The sequence below is a fragment of the Neolamprologus multifasciatus genome, chromosome 14 (assembly GCF_963576455.1).
Source record: "Neolamprologus multifasciatus chromosome 14, fNeoMul1.2, whole genome shotgun sequence".
NCBI classification, from domain to species: Eukaryota; Metazoa; Chordata; class Actinopteri; order Cichliformes; family Cichlidae; genus Neolamprologus; species Neolamprologus multifasciatus.
Window position 1 is genome coordinate 36,768,084 of NC_140452.1, and position 22,942 is coordinate 36,791,025.

The following is a 22,942-nucleotide window of genomic DNA, read 5'->3' on the forward strand; positions in this document are numbered from 1 at the left end:
TGCCACTGAAGGCGGTAAAATAAATAGAGATGGCAGTCGAGGAGAAAATGGAGCAACACGACACAATGAACCCAGTGAACTTCAAGCAGAAAATGGCTGTTTCCAATATCTCATCCAGCTCAGAGAACTTCAATTAATCTAAAACCCCTCATTGTGACCAAATGTATTGTTTTTTAGCAAAGCACGTCACGTAATCTCCAAACATACTGTAAATATAAGATGCAGAAGACGAAAGGAGGAACAGAGGAGCAGAGATGCAGTCGTGCAGAGATTAAGATGTCTGAAAGGAGGAAAATGAGAGAGAAAGAAAATGAGCTGTCTGATGCCCAGAGGAACTGAACGAGCTCCGTACTTCTAAAGTCTTCACTTGTACAGTCTGTATTATTTATGTCCTCCTCTGCTGCTCCCTGCCGTGCTGGCTGCTGCGGGCCTTGTTGGCTGGCTGAATCGTGACTGGCTGAGCAGATGAAACACTGACCGGCTGATGTGTGGTGTGTGATAGGAGGCTGGTGTCCGCCTCACATTCACTCATGCTAATAAAGACTCTGTGTCAGCCTCATACTACGTTTACACCGACAGCTCTTTAAGGTCTGCAGATGTGAGAACATTACACTATCTGACCGAGCTATTAACCAGATCAGCCACAATGTGTATCATTTGTATACAAATGAATGGGGGGGGGCAGAAATAATATATTTTGCATGATGATATTGTATCAATACAGAAACACCAAATATTGATACTAACTGGGATCCTCTCATTCATCACCTTTCTGCATCAGTGATTCCCACGGCAGCCTGCATGTCTCGAGTTTACCAATCACGTTCACAACTGGCAGCATTTTCCCTGGTGACAGGTGGTTGCCAGGACGTTTGTCTGCCCTGTTTAAATGGGTCCTAAAACCATCAAAGTTGCAGCAGTTGTAAGTCTGAGCGTTGTGTGCTCACATTTAGGTAAGGTCGGAGGCCAGGGATTCAAGATGGAACAACATCCACACAACCTGAAGATATTATAACAGTTTCAGCTGAACTAACTATTTAACTTGGACTTGTTGTTGTGGGTAATTAAAGCTGCAGAGCCACAGTTTCTGAAGTGTTTAGTTAAGGCAGCAACAGCCCAAATTAACATGATGTATGCTCTACTGAAGCTTTAAAGCTGCGGAGAATAAATATCCAAAAGCTGTCACGCCATCATCAGAGGTGCGTCGACGAGGCTCGAACGTTCACCCCTCAAAACGAGTTCTGGACGGTATGTTTGAGAACAAAGCACGAAGTAGACGTTAAAAACACAAAGTTTGATCTTTAGACGAACATCTTCATACCTGCAACATCACTGACTATGCTTCTTGCATATCGATGGCACGTCCTGTAGTTCTGAAGGTTAGTAAAATACATACAATCTGCTTTTTGCAGCCTCATTAAAAATATTCCAGAACACCCGAAGCCTGAAACTGGCTCATTTGGGCAGAAGAAGCTGCAAACTCGTAGCAACCTGATGAAGATTCAGGCCTTCAAAGAGTGTCGGTCTATTTAGACGAGTCTTACTTTTTGCTTTACTCTGACTTTTATTTTTACATGTAACCGTCCTGACACGTTTGTATCATAATTTCAACACTGGCTCGACTTTCTGCATATTTTCTTTTCTGGTTTGACTTGCAGGCTGTTTGACTGTGTATTTGCATTTATATATAACGTCTGCAGAACACAAAGAACAGATGTCACTGCACCTAAATCATTTACGCCTGCCTAGCCCGAGGCTATTGTTTGACATTTCCACCTGGGAAAAAAATCCCCGAACTTATTAACGGCTGCAAAACTACGAAGCCAAAATGAACAATCTTGGGCTGTAGATAAGAAAAACGTGCGGAAAGGTCTGTTTATCCTCATGTGCAGTCCAGAAATGCCTTATCAATGCTGTAAATTACACTGTAGGTAATCATGAGCTCTAATAATGCATAAAATGTACAAAAGTTGGTGCAACAGACATGAAAGACAGCAGTGATGCATCCAGTGTAGTCACAGGAGCACCAGGTGACCTACTCATCATGCAGAGAGTTGCACTGACTGCATTATTATAACAGAAACGAGCTCCAGGGTGAAAAAAGGCACAAACAGGAACTATAAAAAGTAACATTTAGAAAAGAACTGTCAGCTCTTTGACAGCATTGTTTCAGTTTATATAATGGATCCACTTATTTAAAGCTTTGAGACATCCAGCCTGTCCAGCTGAAAACAGGAAAACCTTTTCTGTCTGTTATTGCTGGGTGAATAAAGCACTAATGATTCTAATGTAATAACTACCATGAAGTGCTGATTCATGCAGCGTTGGCTTCTGTCTGCGTTAAAGATACAACAACATAAAACCATGATGGCTGCAGATGCTGAGGTATGTCTGCACCCAGCTCGGTGCCTCTGTGGAACTCTAATCTATCCCATGTTGGGAAGAAATGAAATATATGTGTTGGTATACTCAGGGTACACTCTCCACTGAGAGTACACCTCAGTGGAGCACAGCTGGTTTATTCTCCTGCCTTTGCTCTGCAGTTTCCAGGCCTCAGGTATGAGCAGCGCGCTGTGCACCTTTCTGCAGCTCCGATACTCAGCTAACCTCCCTCTGCTGCCGTGGTGTTGCCTCTAGTCTCCTTCTCCATGGAGGGCACTGCTCCTTGTGGCTGCCGCTGAGGTGTAGATCAGCTGGTGAGTCTCGTGATGGTCGCAGTAGGGACCGCCGTAATGCTGCATTAACATCTTCTCGCAGACCTTCAGAGGGCACTTTGCATAGTCTTGGTAAGTCCAGGCTTCCAGCTTCACCACGATCCCGTCTTCCAGTTCGGCTGCTCTTCTGTCGATACCCAATCTCCCCCCCGACCTGACGTCCTGGCTCCCCCTCGCTGTAGCATCTGTGTTGCACCTCATCGATACTCCAGAGTTTAACCAAACTCAGGATGAACAATCATCTAAAAGCAGACAAGCGTGATCTTTATGAAAGTTACATTTGCAGTAGAAAACTGCTGAGCTGGTGCTTATTTCACACATTTTCCGACCCCCCCTCCATCCCGGGTAGGCCCCTTTACCTGTATCCAGCCTCTCCTAAGACGTCCTGCTGCCTGCCACGCCCTCCTAAGCCTCCCATTCTGCCATTATGTACAAAGTAGGGGCGGAGCCTCTAAAGCTCCTGGCGAGCACCTCACATCACAGCATGGACGCCCTACATTTCCCTCACTTATCTGGGCTGGCTGTGCACAGATGGCCCCCTGAGAGCGAGGCTTTGGGGACATTCGCTGGCCGCCAAAATAATTACCTGCCACACAAGGCAACAGTTTGCGGTGAGAAGCCGTCATTTTTACACCATGAAATAAAGCTTTCTGGGGGATCGTGCACTTATCCCCCTCTCCAGCTCTGCCTTAATTTACTGCAGTCTCATTCACCTATCTTCCCGCACTGCACTTCCTCTTGCTGTGCTGGTCTCTCACATTTCTCCACAATTCATTACCAGCTGTCACTCATCTGTCCAGTGAGGCAGGCTTACCCATCAAACACTCAAACTGCAAGAAGTGAGATATACAGGGAACTAAACAGGATCCAGCATGGCCAGATGAATGACTCCTGCACGTTGTGTAATTCAAAACCAACCTCAAACTTTCACTTCAGTCTTAAAAACGGACATAATGTCCTTTTCACCTCATTCTCCCTAAAGGTGCAAAACATCATCAGTATTTAATATAATGCACTGTCAGAAGTATTGCATTTCATCCATTGTAACCCTCACAGGGTGGTCAGTGATCTTTAAAGACACTAGCATTTAATAACTGTGCACTTAAAGCAAAAGGAAACAAATGTGCTCCAGTTTTATCCATAAATCCACAAATCTCCACAGAACAAATCTTCTCTAGTTCATCATTTTGCAGCTTTGCTCAATTAGCAGATCTCTAATAATTTACAGGTTTTTTTGCATTTGAGGTTAGTTAACTTAGTTGTTATCAGTTAATTGACCAGGTGGACTATGTCCTTCAATACAGACATACAGAAAACTGCAAAGAAAGTGTAAGACATGCTAACATCAGCATAAACAGCCATATATTTCATGCTGATAGTCTGTGCATAGGAACGAATGTTCGTCTTATTTAATTATGACTTTGCGCTGTGACGCCATTGGGGGAGTTGTTCCCTCTGATGGATAAACTATGTGATGTCATGCTTCTCGTGGCGTTTAAATGCAGAGTTGCTGAAAGTTAATATATAATTTCCTCTATCCGATATCATCAGTCAGGCTCTGGTGCCAAACAAACATGTATCAAACAGAAAAATCCTACAAATCCCACAAAGCAGCAACTAAATTTGGAAAAACATCCCAAATCTAAATCCTGAAGAGTTCTGATGACTGAAGTTCTACAGGACAGACAGTGAGCAGAGCCAGAGACGAGGGAACAAACACGGCTGTGCTGCTGACCCACACCAACATCCAAGGATAGACAAACTCTCCATGATCGCCATGCTGCACTGCGTCACATCGAGACAGTTTAACTCATAGGCAACATCTTGGCCAATCAGCTTTCATGTCATTTATTAAATTGCAGTTGATCACCACTCAGGGTTTGCAGCACATTTATACTCTGCATTTTGTGTAAGGTTTCATTTTGCCCACACGTCTGTAAAACACCTCACACCTGCCATTATTGCTTCTTCACAGTTAAAACTACGACTGAAGATGTTTGAATAAATGACATATAAGTCGAGAGTTCAGGGATTAAAAGTTTTAAACAGGGCACGATGGCCACCACTGCAACAATCTATACAACAATAATAAATATTTAAATTTGCAGGCTTACCTCTATTACATCTTTATTTTTAAGCCAGAGATGTTTCATAAAGATGAAGGAGCATTTTAGCATATTTGAGCACACTGTTCATTCTGTGGTGTGTTTGCATCGCTATGATATACCTGCATCGATGATCACTGCATTTAAAATGTGAAATACTGATGTTGTGTTGATGATACACAGATGCTAATATTGTAAATAATTTCATTTGTGTGTTTTGTACAGTTATGATTACAGACTCACATTATTCACATTATACACCACATGAGAAACATCAGGGATGGACCAAGTTCACCGCACAGAACTGTGTGGGCTCTGCCAATCAGCTTCCAGCGCTGCCCGGACTGAAAGATGGAGGAAAACCTAAAATGTCAAAGTTGCTCCTAAATATATTAACTGCACAATAATCACTCGGCCTCACGTCAAAAGAAACACACAGACAGGCGGCAACACAGTGAAGCATTTAACAGCTGAAGAGACAAACTAGCAAAGCTAACGTGCACGAGAACACTTAGTGTCCACATGCTAATTACTGCATGTCTCAGTGTATCAGCCTGGTTTTATTTAACACTGACAGAGCAGGAATCTGTGGATAGATGCTGTAATACGAGTGGTCAAATAATCATGAGTTGTACTGTTAAACAATTATCGCCATTATTATTTTCATGAAGTAGCCAGCACCAACAGTCGTCTTCAAAGTGGAAAAATAGGAGCTGCGACTGTGCAGCACTGATCTGAGAGCTCCGCCCTCAAACCACGCCCACTGTTTCCCACAACCTAAAGCTAAATTTGTTTCCATTGTGTCTCTGCACAAGCAAGCAGAAATAGAGTGCTTATAAATGTCTTAGACAACAGCTATTTTAGAAATGTGTCGAAAACTAAAAATTATGCTGAATTCAGATTTGAGCACATTAAACCATCTATCTGTTCAGAAATGCAAGGAAATAGCTGCAAGCTGGCATCTTAATCACAGCATAATAATGTGAATTTGAACATTAATTATCTTTCAGCATTAAAAATATTGTTTGATATTTAAAGATTTGGAAGCGTTTGCACTGGTGGATTAACCACCAGAGAAACATGAAAAATGATTTTGGTAATTACCAGTATTGCCAACATAAACATTGTTTGCACTGCACATAAGAATGGCAATAAAAAGCATTTTTATGTGACGCCTAATACATCAAATAAATATGAGTTTATATCTAAAATGCTAGAAGCTCGATGGATTGTGCTCCGATCATAACTCCCTGACTAAACAAATATGGCTGAATTATCATCTATAAATCTGCCAACACTGTTTTGTTTGTTTGTTTGTTTGTTTGTTTGTTTGTTTGTTTGTTTGTTTGTTAGTTAATCAGCTGAGGGCACGTAGCTGCTGTCTCAGACCTCCAACTGCATTAGCTGCTCTCTCCAGCATCGCCGCTGTGGGTGGATGTTGAAAGCAGTTTGAAAAATAGCCCCTCTCCTGCCTTTGTCTTTCCTCAGACGGGACACTGAACAAGTGAAAGTGTCGTAGTGTAACAGGATCAGTCGATTGTGAAGCATGAACACCTCTGTCAGGGTTGAAGCTTGGCTGCAATTAACACATGGGAGAGATTTTGTTATCATTGGACGCTTGATTGTGCAGCTGCATTTCCATCCCAATTAAAACAAGATTCCTCACCTGCTCCACATGCAGGAAACGCAAAGTCTCCTAAAAATGTGACAAATGCAGTCCGACCTCGAGCTCGCACAAGCTTCCAAGGACACAAATATTTGTTTTTGAGAGAGGACGACAGACCTCTCTGTCTTTGAAAGGGACGGGGGCTGAGTTTTACTCAAGGCTGCGCACACATTCACCCAAAGTCTATTCAGAAGAATCTTTAACAAAACTGCTTCAAAGCTCTCAGTGCGCAGCCTTCAGAATCACATTTTATTGCACAGTTACTCAGAGATTTCATGTCAAATTTGTCTTTTTTCCAGCACGAGTGAAAAGAAAAACAAATTGTTTATGAATCGAGACGCATAATTGTGACATAATTTGGGAAAATTGCCTTTGATTGCAGGGCACGCGAAATGTTTAATCATGTTTATCAGGCGGTGTCGGACGGAGCCACAGGGCAACATTAGAGACGAGCCCGTTTGAGCTTCACAAGCACGTAAACCAATGAGGTATTTCTCTGTGCAAACAAATCCTCCAAGCGCATCAAAACAGTAAAAGATCCTCGTGGAGAAGATCTGCAGAGGAGAAAGTCCCCGATCTCGTTCCATTCATTCTAAATCCTTCTGCAGAGATGAGCAGCATCATAGCAGTTTGAGCACTATTTAAAAGAGATGGGAAAAGTTTAGGTTAGCAATCATCCAGACTAATGACACAACTTTACAAAAGGCATTATAAAGCAACACTGTTCTTACAACCAGATCTGCAGATCACCGTCTACAACCATGTCCAATCTTTTCTAACGACTCTTTTCGAGGTTGTTTCTCTGTACAAACAATACTGAATAATTAAAAAACCCAACTAAAAAAGATCCAGAGGAGACGACACGCAGGTTTGGGGTCTGCTCAGATCTCACAGTACAGACAAACTTATTTTCCCAAGTTTATAAAACCTACAATAAAGCTCGTCTGAGCTGCCGTTGGGCACTGCTAGCACACCTTGGAGAGTTCCACCTGCGTGCTTTATGGTTGGTATAGCATGTGACGGGATTGTGCAAAAAGTTCAAATGCATAAAGCAGAAAATAAAAAATAAATAAATAAAGCAGAAAAAGCAGAAAACATTATTACTGTGTAGTCTTTAGAGTGTATCCTGGTGCACGTCTACATTTAACGATGACTCGTTGGTCAGGGTGGCAATGCTGGCTGTGGAGTCACCACTCCAGAGTAAATATCTCAACAACTATTGGACGGATTGAATTAGGACGGGGCGATATATCGAGTTTTTTAAAAATATCGATATATTTTTATGCGAGATATGAGATGTGACAATATTGTTTAATCGATATAGTCTATGTTACATTAAAATTATAGTTGTGGAGCCGCAGGTTTGCCACTTTTGTCTCTACGCAGCATTACTCTGTCTCGCCACAACTCCCCCTCCCCCATCGCTTCACCTGCAGGCAGCGACAGGACGGACACAGCAGCTATCAAAGAGGAGCTGCTTGGTAAAAAGAAAACATTTGGAGACTATTTTAGTGCTGCAGCATGGCGTTAACGCCATAACTGCATTAACAGGGCAAATCTCTGTTAACGAGTTACCGCGGATCGCCCCGTGCTGGACAGTGTCAATGTGTTAACAAGCTAACTGCGCTAACAAGCTAACCGCGCTAACGAGCTAACCGCGCTAACGAGCTAACCACGAAAGTTGACAGCACGCCTTATGTAAGAATTCTGGTTGTGCTTGATGACCGTGAACTGTTTTTATGTGGAACACATAAGCAATCAGCAATCTGTCAAAAAATGTTTTAGTTCGACTTTGCTAAGCTACTGAACTGCAGCGCTTGACGGATTGTCGGAGCATTACGGCTGCCGAGGAGCCTCGCGGAGTGATACGTACTGTGCTTCAACGTAATATTACTGTACTGTGTGCGTATAAGGGCCATAAATGGCACCTGTAAGAGACACGGTTATGAAGCGGATTTCAAACTCCAGGCTGTCAGTCACGCAGTAGAAGTTGGGAACAGAGCAGCTATGAAATCTTTGTTATTATGCTCAGCGTCTGTTAGGCTACGTCCACACGTACACGGGTATTTTTGAAAACGGAGATTTTCCGTTTTCGTTTAAAAAAATAATCCCGTCCACACGTAAAGGCAGAAATGAAGGAAAACGCTGCTAGGAACATGCCAAAGCAGCAGGTGGCGCTATATTCCTAATCGTGCAGAAATGTTGGCCAATCAGAAGTCTAGAAGCCTCGGTGGGAAAAAGTAAACAAAGCTGGGGCATAGAAGCAGAACCGAGTCGTATGTGTGGAGGGACAGTAACTGTGTGTGTATGTAAGCATTTAAACATTGCAGAGAGAACAATTAACAGTAACAGTATTGTAGAAATTCATTTCACCGAAACAATAACGTGGCGCACAGTGTGACGTCAAAAAGCGCACACCTTTGACGCTGCGTTTTCAGTGACCAAAAACGCCGTTTACGTGTGGACGAAAGGTGCAAACGCATCAGAAAAATCTGCGTTTTCAAAAATACCCGGGTACGTGCCTTAGTTTACATTTTGACTGCACAGTTGTGAGCTTTTTGTTATGCACAAAAACAACATTGTTTTATTTTATTTATGGAGCATTATTATTTAATAAATGCTCATAATTTATTTTTGAGTAATTTTTTCATGTAAATCTGCGCTGTATGTTAATAAAAGTGCCTGTGTGACTGTGGGACACAGCTGTGACTAAACTCTCTGTTTGTTCTGACTTTATGGCTTAAAAAAGTTTATCGAGATATTTATCGTATATCGCCATCCAGCTAAAGAATATCGAGATATGAATTTTGGGTCATATCGCCCTAGACTGAATGTTATATTTGCATTAGTGGTTCCCAGAGGTTGGTTCAGTGATTTTAATGTTGTCCACGATCAGGTCGGGTTTTATATTATCCAGTGAAACTGGCACCAATACAACGTTAATGGATTTGTTCCCTACTGTAACAAACTAGTCTTTGTATTTTTAGATAAAATAAGGCAACATCGATTTTAGTAGAATCACCTTTGTAATAATTTGTTAAATGAAATTGACAAATTAGTAAGTTGTCATTAATGTTCGTTTCATCTACAACTGTAGGTCAAAACATGGATACTTGATTTTCAGCAAAGGTTAAATAACAAAGGTTAGCATGTCAGTAAACTACACTCAGATTACTGGTCGAAGCAGCAGACAGACTCCTGTCATGTGGTTATGCTTAAACGACGCCCAGTGGTTCTCCTTCTTCCAGCCTGCACAGCTTATTATTAATTTCATTAATCATTTACAATAAAAGCAGAAACGCCTGATGACCTCAGCAAACTGTTTTCTTTATTTTCCCCACAAAAAAAAAAAGCATTTCATTGAATTTGGATTTGTTTCCTGGCCACACACTTGGAGAGCCGTCACCCTAAACATTTGTTTTATTTATTCAAATATTTGACATATCCCAGCATCAACTGACTTAAAAATAGCTGCAACACAGAATTTTGAAAAATATACATTTTAAAATCATGTAAGAGTAGAAGTCAGATTGATTTTTCACACACTATGATTTTTTAGCATAAACTTCAAAAAGCCACCATCAATGACAAAAACTGACTATCTACTTTTAATCCTAAAAAGGCTTTTTGAGTCTTGGAAATGCTGGCTTTGAGGTTAGCATTAGGGGAGCTGCTTAGACCTCAGAAACAGCACAGTAGTCGTATTAAAAACAACATCATGTCTGAATCAAATACAAATGAGCTGCTGGTGCTTCAAACAGTCAAGTCGTCTCCACAACAAATCTGATGTCACAGCGTGCCGTAGCCCTCGCTAAGCCTCGGGTGTACCGAGTCCGCCAGGGTCCGGTCACACCTACGGATTCTGGCCCGAGCCGTCCAGCCCGAGGCCGGCCTGGCTCCGTCCAGCCCGAGGCTCGACTCACTGGGGAATTTCAGCTAAATTCAATTTCACCTCTGGCCTCTGTCACAGCAGCTCGAGCCGGCGCTACACAAAGGGCCAAGTTTCACATTGAACGTGAGAACCCCCTCATCTCCTGACCCCTATTACCATACGAATGAACCCGAGAAATGGAAGAGAGAGCAGCGACACAGAGACACGAGCGAACGAGCAGAGCGGCAGTTTACAGCACTTTGTTAACGAATGCGTCTCTGCATGTACGTGCTGTTAGCAAAAACATGAGAGATCATTCAGAAAGAATATTTTAGTGTCCTGAAGCTTCAAACCTGCGACCTCAGAGGGACGAGGGACTTACCTCTGCGCATCCTCAGCTACATGGCTGGGACACTTCTACGTCTGATCGACTGCATGACCATCAAAAGCATTTAAAAAGAAATAAATAAAAACTTGAACTTGAGCAGCTCAGTCAAGGACCAGCACCTCTGTGCCGGGTTAAATGACGCCTCACATCCCCGTGGAGCTTCTTTCTCTTTCACTACAGTTGTTGTTCTTTCAGTATTTGTCAGCACTCACTGCTTCTCTCTTCAATCATCACGAGTTCCCAGCAACAGATCAGGAAAGGAGACGTGGCCACGGCAGCGTCTGGGATTTTCCCCCCGTTGCAGCCTGAGGAATATCTTTTCATGCTAACAGGCCTAAAGCAGCCTAATTATGTCCTGGTGAAGAAGTGTTTGGCTTGGAAATGGTCTTTGTATTTTATCAGGAATACTATCCGGAGTGTTGAGCATCATTTAAAGTGTTAAAGTGATTATTTGAAATCTGAACCAAAGGTTTACAGCCTTTAAAAACAAGTACATATATGTTTAATTTTAAAATGAAAAGGTCAAAGAGGGATACAGATAGTGAGTAAAGCCCCTCCTTTTCACACCACAGAGCGCCACAGCAGGTCGCTCAGCATGTTTGATTGGGCAGATTTTTATGCTGGATTTGTGTGGCTCCTGGGATTAAAGCAGGGACTGTTAGCTTGTTAGTCCGCTGGATAAAGCAGCGCACTATGAAGTCCATAAATAAACAGAGTGAATACGAGCAGAACAAATATTTGGCCTTTCCAACAATTGCATTTTCCAAACGGTAGGTTTGTGTTTTTTAATCTAAATGCAGCCGTTTTAGTCAGACCGAGGGGGGCAGAAGCAAAGAGGTGGATGTCAGTGATGGGGGTGTGGAGAGCAGGTGTGAAGATGAATAAAGGTGGTGGAGGAGGAGGCCGTTGCTGGGGGGGAAGAGAACAGAGCAGGAGGAGACAGCACGGCGTAGAGCTGCAGCCACACCCAACTGAGCATGCTCCCTAACCACACTTAGTGAATGGAAGGTTTTTAACATGAAAACAGACAAAATACTCAATGAGATTTTGCAGTCTGATATGGTTGGGACTGTACGACTCCTCTTTGTCCTCTGGCGTAAGGCCACAGCTGAAGTATGGGACACTTGATCTATAACTGCAATAAAAAGATAAGGGACAGCGATGGGAAGAGCGCCGCCAACACTGCGAGCGCACCATATGTTCCTATTATCTCTGATCTGCAAGACGAGCCGTCGAGTTCACTCCGACTCTCTGCTGCACACATCACAGCGTCGGACACTCCACATACCTGACGCCAGCTTACACGTTTAAACGACTGGGTTGGGGAGTGTGAGCACTGAAGTTTGGTTAACCACATTTTCTATGCAGAAACGAAATCCTTTCAACATCGATTCTTCCATGTAAGCGCAATACAGGGAATATCTGAGTGATGAAGCAACACATGTTCACTTCAGCTCACACGTACTCCTCGCTAAACCACAAATGTTCGTCTTGTTGCGTAAAAAGAGAAAATCACAATGATCTGAGATGTTGTTTGGGGGAAATAATTACAGCCACACCTAGTTAGCACTTTCATTTAAAACAGGCCTGATTTTATTACTAAAAAAGAAGAAAAAACTGATTCATATACTGCAAAATTTAACACTGCAATGCTAACACTGCATCGACTACTGCACCAGTAAAATAAATAAACGATAATGCACGGATATATTCAGCAAACACTGAAGCAAACTTTCTGCTGTTTCATTTGATGAATGATCAGACGCAGAGCGAGCGGCCAGACAAGCCGCTGCCTCTCCCCTCCTTCCTCCTCCTGCATCAGAGCCTGTGGTCATTATTGCCCTCCAGACTGCTTTTATCATCTCGATAAATCTCTACCGGCTCAGACGCCGCGTAATGAGGAGACCTGCGAGGCTGTCAACCTGCGACTCTCACCCCCGCTGAGGCACGACGGAGAGGGGTATGAGAAAAAGAGGTGGAGGGAGGCAGACAGAGATGAAGAGAGTTAAAACAGAGAGCGAGGGCAGGAGTGTCGGTTCGAAGCACGCCCACACACACACACACACACACACACACACACACACACACAGCTTTAACATTCTGCTTAGAGGCTCGAGTCTCAGTGGAGCAGCAATCATCCTTCACATAAAAGCTTCTCTGACACCTTCATACGACTGTCTGTTTGCCTGTAACTGCATACATTCTGCTTTGTTTACAATATACAGCAACAAGTGAGGAGAATCAAAGGAGAACAGATCAGCTCTCAAACTGACAGGCTGTGTCTGAGGGTGGCATGTCACACAAGTGTCAGGAGGGACCTCATCTGGAGTCAGCTTCAGTCAGCTGTTTGCTTATTTGGACTCACAATTACTAGAATTTGTTACCTAAAATTACATTAATTAACCGCCACCACGAAGGCCATGCAATCATAATCAAACCAAGTTTTAGTGACACAGAAGAGCTCGAATTTTCAAAATGATCAGGATCTGGGTCATGCTGCAAAATCACACCTGCAATAATACAAAGGAACCCCAACAATGAGAAGAACACCGATACGCAAGCACTTTAAAAACGGGAAGGAAGAAACATCCAGTTGGGGGGACGGGGAACAAGACAGGACAAAAGAGTTTATGATAACTAATGCAGAGTGGTGTATACACACAGTGATGTGGCTTTGCATCTTCACAAATAAATATAAATACAAAAACAGAAAGAGACGTGCTTGCAGTGCAGTGTTGATCGAAAGCCTCCCTGAACAGTGCAGAGAAGCTACACGCGTCCAAAACCATCATGCACTGTCGATCTGTTATCACAAGGTGGGATAAAGTAAGAACAACCAGACGTGGCGCCGATACATAATAATAATAATAATAAATACATGTTTTTTCTCTTTTTTACACTCTGGCAGTGCACAGTAAGAATAATAAGACTCCTCAGAAGTCTCTAAAAATTAATTACCAGAATCATATCTGAGTGTTCGTGTGTCAGTGATGTTCAGCAGCTCACTTATTAAATATTTTTAAGGGTTAAGATTAATGTTTAATGAATAATACTTAATGTACAGCAAGGTTATTATCGTTAACGAAAACTAACGAAATAACGAAAACTAGAAGTGAAAAAACATTTTTGTTAATGGAAATAAAAATAAAGCAAGACTTTGCAAAAAAAGGAAAACTAACTAAAACTGTAATGAGTGTTCACAAAACCAACTAAAATTAACTGAATTTATAGTTTTTAATTTACAATAGTCGAGTGTGAAAATGAAGTGTAGTTTCCAGGTTTTTGTCTTGCTGTGTCTCATTGTGCCAGCAGGTGGCAGCACGTTAGTCGAGTCGTCTGTGTCGCTGCTCCGTCCAATTTGGGATTACTTTGAATATGACTGTGTTTTGGATAAAGCAAGTGTCTTGTAGTGGAAAGAGACAAATTATGCGGGACATTTCTAAAGGGAAAAAAGTCCCACAAACCTTAAAGTGCACTTGAAAAGCTCACACAAGAAGGCTAACCTAGCTTAGCTTGAGAAGGTAAGGGAGCACACTCAACCCTCATCCCCAGAAACAGAAGCTAACCCCGGGCAGCGTGATGCATCCCGAGACAACTCCACAAAAAACATTAATGCAGTGCTTCCAACAGCGAGCCGATGGCTGCTGGTTGGTCAATTCGCAGGAACATCACAAGCGAGAGGAAGCGTTGGTGAATATGTTTATTGAGACTGGGATATCTACACAACTGTGTGAGTCTTCAATTTAGCAATGCACCCGGTGCTGCAAGAGTCAATAGTCTCACTGGGGCCAAGATATATCTTTTATAGTTGCCTGCTATCAATAGTTGTTCATCTGCCCTCATTTTTTACCAGAGGTTCCCCAAAGGTGGGGATGTGAGCTGTCTGTCTCTGCGACAGACTGGCGACCTGTGCAGGGTGCAGTATGGTAGCTGGAATAGCAACATACCCAATGATAAGCAGAAGAGCACGACTGATATGATGAAACTGCGATGTTGTTACACTTAATTGTTGCAAACACGACTAAAACTATAACTGAAACTGATTTTCAAAAAAATAAAAACTAAACTAAACTAGCAAACAAATGGTAAAAACTAATTAAAACTGATATAAAATTGAAAATCTGAAGTCAAAACTAAATAAAAATAAAAACTAATGAAAATTGCAAAACTATTAAAAGCCTAATGAACAGCTGCAGTTTCCATGATGTGGGCTGTAAATGAAGTGTGAGCACAGATAAATGTTCCAAATGTAATTTAAAATGTTGCAGAAACATCTGTCAGTAATACAGGACACACTGATGCACTCAGGCTTCCTCCTGATGCATTCAGTATAACACAGCTTTATGTTGATCGGGATGTTTTGGTATTCAGGCCCGATCCTTCTCTCTCTCCTGCTTCTATTTTAGGGAAATACATTCACTGTAAAAGCTTTTTATTATTTTATGATTACTAGGATATCCGCTCATAAAAGCCTGAGCGCTCCAGGAAAGCTTCCCTGCAGCACAATAAAAACACGGCCTAATTATTGTCCTTTGCAAACAGACACTAACAGATCAGCCGAACATTTCTACTGTAATTCTACAGGAATCGAATCATTTCTTATAAATAGATTTTGCAACGTGATATCTTCACATCAAACAAAGTCAGACTTCAGAATGAAGTAGGACGTGGCAGTAGGTTCAAATTTTAATAATTAAATATTTAATGTGTGACATTGTGGGTGTTCCACCAACGGCACATATTACAATGTTTAGTCTGTAATGTAATATCTGCGAGACGAGCACCTGGGAAAGGTCAGTAAATGATGTTCTTATAAGAACCAAAACCAGAGAGAGTTTTGTTTTGTTTTCCTTCCTGTTGGCCACCAGGATCAAACACCAGGCCGAATTTCACTCAAACTGGCAAAATGACAACGACGTTAGATTTGATTTAAATGTGTTGTTTTGAAATTGAAGAACTGGGCTGTGGCTTTGGCACATAACGGACTTTTAAGTCCTCTTGTAGTTGAAATGAGCTGGCGCTGTTTCTTTCTTTTAAAGCCGACATCTGCAGGTGAAGGCTGCAGGATGAATACCAACCACGGCCCATTAAGAAACACTCAAAAACACCTGCTAGTCCCCCAGCTGGACACCGCACCCGACTCATTTTATATTTACTTGCTACAAATTCAAGAAAATAAAACGATACAGTAAACACAAAAGCTAGTGACTAATAGAGGTTATAATAACCAGCAAAAATAGGTGTGGTTATCAGTTTGGCCACAGTTGAACCGCCTGACGTCTTGTGCACTAAAGCTAGCCTCTAACCCAAAAAGGGTTCAAGTTCCTGCGTCGTCCTTTTAATTTTAAAGCCCAATTCATTTCAGCAACAAAGACCCATTTTATCTGATTTCAGCAGCTTTACAAAAACAAATCCAGGAGAGTCGTGTACCTCAGAGAGGAGTGAAAATAATCAATGCTCCTACAAACCTGCTCGGACACTCTGCATGTCCCCAGCAGCTGGCTGGTGCAACTGCTCGAGCTCCAAAGAGACCAGCATTGACCTCGGTGACAGAGAGAAGGCGTGAACCCTTCTACCTCTCTGATGTCAGACAGAGGAGCCTTGCGTAGATGCTGACGCCCGTGCAGCCGGTAAAGCAAACACACTTTCTGACAGCTGATACGTAGTATGGACTTTGACCTAAACTGAACCTCAACAACAGCCTAGCGTCAGCCTTCCTCGGATCCGGTCCGACGCCCTCCCACACTGTCAGGAGCCGTCTCCAAACCACCCACACTTTCTTATGTAAGGGGATAATCCTGTGCAGTCATTTCAGTGATGCACAGCGCAGGAGGTGTAGCGCTGCATAACTATTTGAAGTGAAACCAGTGCATTAACGTTTGATAATCATAATACCTCGCAGCAGATTATACCTCCTTGTGCTGCTCAGAAATCCCCCTTCTCACTCCGTCCTCTGCGTCCTGCACTGCATGCAAAGTATTGAGGAATATTTGAAGAGCTGCAGCTCCTCTGACACTTTAATGACCCGCGCCTTTCCAGACTCCCCGGCTCTTTCTCAGACATCTCAATCACCTTCCCCTCTGGTTTAAAAAAAAACTCATTTCACATGAGCGCTCGCTGTGTGGGTCCTCCAGCAGAAACAAAAAGGCGGCCTCTTCGTGATCTGGCAAACCATAAGCTGGCCTTTATCTTCCCTCCCTCATTAAACTCTGAATAACTCAGCGGAGAGGCAGAAAGACGAGAGAGAAAAGTGATTGAATTCTGCTGGAGGAATAAAAGCCCCTCGAGGCGACCGTTTTGAATGTGTGCCATGTCGAACAGGCTGAATCCAGAGACCCTACAGACAACAGACCCTGGAAGAATGGCCTATAGACACAGCTCCACAGCTACTGTAGATAATGTACCGTGGATGCCGTTCTGCCGAGAGGCAGGAGTCACGATGATGACCCGTCACGACCTCGGAGGAAGGCGGAGGAAAGAGCTGCGAAAGGGAAGTCAGGGGGAAGTCGTGGCACCGAGCTCGATATCTCTATTCAAACGCTGCGCTGGCAACCTGGTCGCACTGAATGCGGCCCAATTATTTCAATGCAGCAGCAGTCCTGGGAAGGAGCAGAGAAAGGGGACGCACGAAAAGAAAAATGAGCTTGACATTCAGGCGAGCTGGCTGAGGGAGGTAACAAGTTCACGGCCCTTTCAGAAAACACGGCCGCCTGGTGTGTGATGGATCACGGAGCCTCTGACGGGCCGTCGGGGGCGAGACCCGGGCAGTTACGCATGGGAACCCAGTCTCCGAGGAATAAGGGAGTCATGGTGCTGGTTAAATAAATGAAAAGATGGAAGCTGCTTCCTGAGCTGCTCCATGTGGAGCTGCTGCTGCTCAGAAATGACAGGAGCGATGCTTTTAAGGCCTCGACAATCCACTCAGAGCATTTAGTGCAATTTGTTCCAGAATAAAAGAAGAAAAAATAGAAACTGTAAAACTACATTTCCCATAGTGCTCCTCAGTAGGCTCGTTAATTAAACCACTGCTCATACCCCAAACTTCTCAGCCACACTTCGGAGTAAGAGTCACACAGGCCTGTGTCTGTGGAAGGTCCTGTTAGATGATGAGTCCAAAAGAAAAGATAAACGAGCTTCACACCAAGTCCCAGCTCATCCTTCACAGCTCTCTCTGCTCTAAACACCAGCTGGTGTGCAACAGAAGAATTTAGGTACTAAAAAAATACAATGTAACTAATAATAATCATTACAATAACAATAATAATAAAATAAAATAAATAAATAAATCTTTTTTGTCATGCAGCCCCGTATTCAGAAAGCACACTTTTTAATCACTCATTAAACTTAAAAAACAGATAAATTGTGATTTTTAGTGACTTAAATTATTATTTTTCATTTTGGCACAGTTTTGTTTGGTGTCCTGGTCATCTGTCATCTATGTCTTGAGCCCAAAACCAGAACCAAAATAGACACAACACTGGACAAAGCTCCACTGGCTGCTTCAGGTAACAACAACATGATGTTACCTGTGCTGCTTTGTGACTGCAGAAAGTTAGAAACTGTGCGGACAGCTGGTTTCCACGTGAATACAATCAACCGCAGGACAAAGAAGCAACCAAATGAATCTGACGTCTGCATTTAAAGGGACAGCTCACCCAAATATCACGTGTGCATGTTTTTCAGCAGAGCTTTTTCTCCTCTCTGATGTTTCTGAGTGAGATGCTGGCTGTACAGATGCCTCCATCTGTTTGTTTGGTGGAGTCGTGTGATTGGTGCAAAGAAAATAGTTACAACATAAAAATGCTGTTTTTGTTTGTTTTTATCATCAACATCTAAACGTTGCCGATAAATAAAGCAGAAGAAGAACAGGCACATCTGATCTCTCCGATCTTCTATATTTAATAGCAGCTCTGCTCTCCACAGATCATTGCTGAGCCAAGTACACAGATACATATCAGTTGTGTTTTATTAACATGTTAATTATGAAGGCACTAAATCTGCAAGCACAGGCCAGCAGAGGAACATTTTGCAGCAGCACTTCCTGTAAACCCCTAAATATCTAAATGGGTAATGAATCTAATAATGGACTTCACAGAGTTAGCTCCAGCATGTGTGGTATGTCAGAGACGGCAACAGCAGCTCCTCTAAACACAAGTGCAGCTCATGACTAACGAGGGTTGCTTCATACTGGACAACACTGGCATTTCCACAGAGGAGAAATTAGACATTATTAGTCAGGAAACATATTTAAAGATGTTTCATTGATTGGTGAACATGCTGAAGTATATTTTATGTGATAATAAGAATTTAATAAATATTTATCAGCTGTTTGGATCCATTGATTAGTAAATAAAATAACAGTTTTTTCAGCTCTATTTTCTGTCTTACATAACTGTAGCTCTACTTGGTGGGATACGCCAGAGATGCCATCATTGATAAAAGGTATATGTGTAATTACAGTGTGTACAAAGACCACGGCTGATCTAACAAACACATCCAAGCGTCACAGGAACGGCTTCTGTCGAAAATCTCATCCCGTCTTTGCGCTGCAGCTCAGCGCGCGAGTGAGTGCTCTGTGATTTCTCCCTTATTGTAACCACGTGGCTACGTTCAGACTCTGTCCTCCCTCAACACGTGTATGCATGTGAACATCTGAGCTATAACAGTTCCCATGTGCTGCGCTGAAGGGAGCAGCTGGAGTTTCTGTACTTTGGCTCGGCTGCGGGCGACACCGGTTGGACGGTGCTGAGACGGTGCAGAGGCTGTCAATCGGTCGCACGATTCCCCACCGACACGCACGCATGCACACAACACGGGTAAACAAGAAAAACACTGGATGCACACTGCTGGAGTTTGCAAGCATAAAAACCAAGCAAAGCGAAAGAGCGAGTGCTTGTTCAGCCTTTTCTGGGCACTGACCTGGACAGCACGGCGAGCACAGCGCCGGTCAGCCTCTCATCTTCTTCTCTCCTCACGTTTCACACTCCAGCTCCCTCCTGACTGCCTTTTGAAGTTGGTCCCTCTGCTCTGTTTGAGGTGAAACTCGCTGGTGGAGAAACGTGGGCTCTCTCTTGCCTTCTTGTCCCACTTCTTGTCCTCTTCCTCCTATTTTCTTTACTTCTCTTCTCCCTTGTTGTATCATTCTGCACGTCCTCTCGCTCTTCCACAGCAAAACGCAAATCTCTCCACACACACTCACTAATGGAGGGAGGAGGGGAAAAATAATATGTTGTGAGAGAGAGCGAGGGCGAGCGGGAGAGTCGGGGAGAGAAAGCAGCAACAAAAGTCTGCTCAGTCTCCCTCCTGTTCAAATTTAGAGGCTGGATTTCAGGCTGTGAGTCGAACTCTACTGGGCATGCCCACAACCGTGGCACACTTTGTAATGAACACTCACTTCCTCTCTCGTTCTTGCCTTCCCCCACCTCTCTCACAGCCCCTCCCTCCCCTCTCCCTATAGCTCGGTTGAGCAGGGATCAGGGATTGCTGGTGCAGGTCCAAAGTCCACTCAGCTCCACGGGACAAGCCCCACTTTGCATGAAAAATATCACAACTTCAGCACAACTAAAAGTACTGGGACGGCCGCTGCGACAGAAAGACGACGCTCTCTTCGATGATTTTGCTGCCAAAAATATCGTAGGCTTGCTGAACATTTCCAATCTATGTAATTCAATAATGTCTGGACTTCAGTTATGTCACATTTAATCCAAAACGAATGGACGAGTCACTCAGGATCACACACAAATCAGCCGCACTCACTTCTGCTAATGAAATGTTTTCATATAAACAGTTTCCTGCGTCGCTTCTGCGCCAAGCAGATCAAATATTATCTGGACCCGTGTGACATCCTATTCAAGGACTCGGGCCCGGCTCTCTTGCGCCTTATCGCTGATGGTGATATTTGCAGACCTCAAGCATTCTGACACCTACGTGAGGTATGTGGACTCTTGACATCTCTAAAGCACTGTTGTTTTCTCTATCTCTGGACGGCATTGTGTGACGCATTTCTTCAGCAAGCCGGCCTCGTGCCTGTGCTATCTCAGGCTCCCCACACTGACCCAGATTCTCCCGAGCAAACCATCAGGACGCCATGTATCAAAACCAGGCTGTGGAACGAGGACAGCGAGTTCGGAGAGCGGCAGACGGGCAATGAAAGCGAGGCAGAGAAAGTTCCCGCGGCGTCTGCAGACAAATTCAGAGAAAACACATTTCTAACCGTAGCCAGGGACCCGTGCTGTTGAGACAACAGGGTAATCCATCTGGAGCATCTGAGGGGTGGAGATAGGAGCCAGGTGGAGGAGGAGGAGGAGGTCCAGACGGCTGCAGGGTTGACCCCGAGAGGTCAAGAGGTCATGAGAAACAGCCAGTCAATATGAATAGAGGGGTCAATGCCATGGCTGGATAAGTCGCAGCCACATGTGCCGGTCGATTGATGGGAGGATAGAGCGTGGGGGTGGGAGGACGATAGACGAGCTTGACGAAACCACCGTTACTACACAGTTTGGGCAAAGTGTCTTCTCAAACCACACTCACAACTTCCTGCAGGCGACGTGATCTTTCTCCAGAACTCGCTGTCTTGGTTGTCTGGAGATATGGACGCGCACTTTCAAACAGCCCCTCCTGGGAGGTATTCGCAGCGTCACACTCGGCCAAGCACATCGCAGCGACTGAAGTGTGAAGCATGTAAAAAGTAAACGTAGGACAGATTACTGCATAGCGTTAGGCAATCAAGCCAGAGCTTTGTTTTAGAAGTGAAGCCTTCATTTTCCCCGCGGATGTTCAGGATACCCAGAGGAAAATAGAAAAGGCATCTCAGCCGCTTGTTTGAAGTCCGCTCGAGTGTATGCTTCAGTCAGCAGAGTCGTTCAACCTGCTCATGCTACTTAGAGTTAAAACAGATCCAGGAAGAACGGAGTCTCTGAATGACATTCAAGACTTAATCCTGACCCCAGTCGGGCCTTTGTCTAAACTCTATTCAGTCTATTCCAGTAGGGTTGGGTTTCTTTGCACATATCAGCGTCTAATACTCACATTGGTTCTATATAATCTCTGACCATACTAAATAATAACTCCCCATAAACATCTAAATCTAAAGCTTAAATAATCAACCTCTGTGGGAACAAGTGAGCTGTGGTCCTGCAGCATCCTGCCCGGACTGAAACACACAGCGTACATACACCGGCCCTCTCACACCGGCTCTGACCTGTGATCCCAGCTATTGTCTGGCTCGGCTCTATCCCGATGAAGGACCTAGCAGCAAACAAAGCCCTGACATTAACTCCGGCTTGGCTGCCCTCTCAGACTTTGACCTGCAGCCCCCACAAACCAGCCGGGAAAATGAAATAAAGCGGGTCAGACAAACTTTAACCCCTCTGACGACCACCCGCCCGCTGCTGCCTCCATCAGAAGAGGCCACGAATGACAAGCTGCTTACAGGCAATAGATGAACAGTGACCATCCACCTGCTCCTGTGCAAACAGACGTGTCACATGTCTCGTTAAAGTGCGGCGAGTGAACGCTAAGTGCGGGGGCGGGGGGGTTAAAAGCAATAATGGTGGCGAGTCAGTTGTTTGTTTTCTCGTTCCTGCAGTCAATAAACCAATAACAAGTAGCTACAGAACACACAGACATGTTGAACTTGCTAAGCAGTGTGGCGCCTGCATGGAGTATGCCGCTGCCGCTTTTTATTGATCACGTTTTACTGGCGCGAAACAGGAAATTCGTTCCTGTGCTGAAAATTGGCTCACTATGATCATACAGATGTGAAAGTCCAATCAATGAGTTTACTGTTAAATTCTCAAACACTGCATTTTTATACAGCATACTAGGGATGCACCGATACCACTATTTTGGAAACTAGTACGAGTACGAGTACTTGCATTTCAGTACTCGCCGATACCGAGTACTTAATAAAAACATGATTTAAATTTGCAGGTAACAGCTTTAGTCCTATAATTTAACAAAAAACAAACAAACAAGGGACTAGTTTGGAATTAAGAACATTTATTATGTATGTAAAATGTATCACATTTTACTGGCGCGAAACAGGAAATTCACACAGTATCCTGTGCTGAAAATTGGCTCACTATGATCACTTTTCTAACAGATGTGAAAGTCCAATCAATGAGTTTACTGTTAAATTCTCAAACACTGCATGTTTATACAGCACACCATAGCCTACCACAGCAATGATGAAAATGT

The 22,942-nt window shown here is 43.6% G+C and overlaps 2 long non-coding RNA genes across 2 annotated transcripts in view; one reads left to right on the plus strand and one right to left on the minus strand.

Annotated features, from left to right (window-relative positions):
* The window catches only part of LOC146504572 (uncharacterized), an 89,276-nt gene extending 67,382 nt beyond the window's left edge, over nt 1-21,894 (minus strand). The window contains exon 1 of the long non-coding RNA XR_014877936.1: nt 19,664-21,894. This is a non-coding gene — a long non-coding RNA (uncharacterized LOC146504572). The remainder of the gene's footprint in view (nt 1-19,663) is intronic.
* The window catches only part of LOC146504563 (uncharacterized), a 173,416-nt gene that overhangs the window by 140,628 nt on the left and 9,846 nt on the right, over nt 1-22,942 (plus strand). The window lies entirely within an intron of this gene.